Raw genomic sequence first — 1,116 nt, 5'->3', positions numbered from 1 at the left:
TGAGTTGTCATTTTGTTTCTCCTTTATATACTCACACGTACACATTATATGGAGGATAAACAGGGGAGCAGAATCTATAAAACAGGATGAATAAAAACTTTATTTTGTTTTTTTACAGCTAAGCCCTGAGTAACACCACTTCAGGCTTGTCTGTCATACCTTCATTTAACCATCCTTCACGTATGGGTCAGAGCCACGTTTAATGACCTTTGTCCCATCCCTACCCTCTTCACCTTAGCCTCCTTTCTCCCAGGCCTGACTCACTCTCAATTCTTGTTGCCATTTACCTGAGTCTCTCTAGAGCCTGGAAGGAATTCTTGGTGTTATCTTAAGCAAGGCAATTCCTTTCTCCTAACTTTTTACAGGTTAACATGGGATTAAGGGTCCAGGGGAAGCACGACCCGGGAGGGTTTCAGAGGGATGGCCTCCGTGCCTGCTGCTGCCTGAATCTTGATGGGATCTTGAAGGAGATTGCTGATTCTGCCCCCGTGACATCCTGGTGTCCCAGCTCTGTGTCACTGCAGTTTTGATGGGGCTTTATAAAAACCCTGAATTGCACCAGGGTGAAGGGCTGTCCCCAGTTTGGAAGCACCTGCTGATCCCAGAACACGTGCCACCGTAAGGCAGGGTGAGTGTGTGTATGAAGTCCCATGGGTTTGTAATCCTCTTGACTTCAAGTCCAGGCAGGCCCAGTATGCCAGCGGACAGCTGAAGGGCCACAGATCACGCCTCAGCCCCGCCTTCCCTCTCCAAGATGCAGAGCCCTGGTAGCTGGAGCCCTCGGTCCGCTGTGGAACGACTGGACTGGAGCATCCTGTGTGGACACCGCTGGAGGGTGTCGGGGTGAGGGTAGGGACTCCGGATCCACGCTCTTTGGGATAAGTCCTAACTCTGGACTGATGAGCTTTGTGCCAAGTTACACAGTTATACCATCCATTTTCAGTTTTCCCATCCATTACATGGGATGGTGATAACAGTCCATATGCACAGAGTGGATTGAGTGGATCATTATGTGTAAAGTGCTTAACATGGCACCTGGCACATGGCAGGCCCTGTGTGTGTGTTTTCTTTAATCATGGCCAAATTGGATTTGATACCCAGGACAAGCCCTACGGT

Source organism: Mesoplodon mirus (genome assembly GCF_964341445.2).
Source record: "Mesoplodon mirus genome assembly, chromosome: 12".
Lineage (NCBI taxonomy): Eukaryota > Metazoa > Chordata > Mammalia > Artiodactyla > Ziphiidae > Mesoplodon > Mesoplodon mirus.
The sequence above is the reverse complement of the archived record's forward strand: the minus strand, read 5'-3'. Positions refer to the sequence as shown.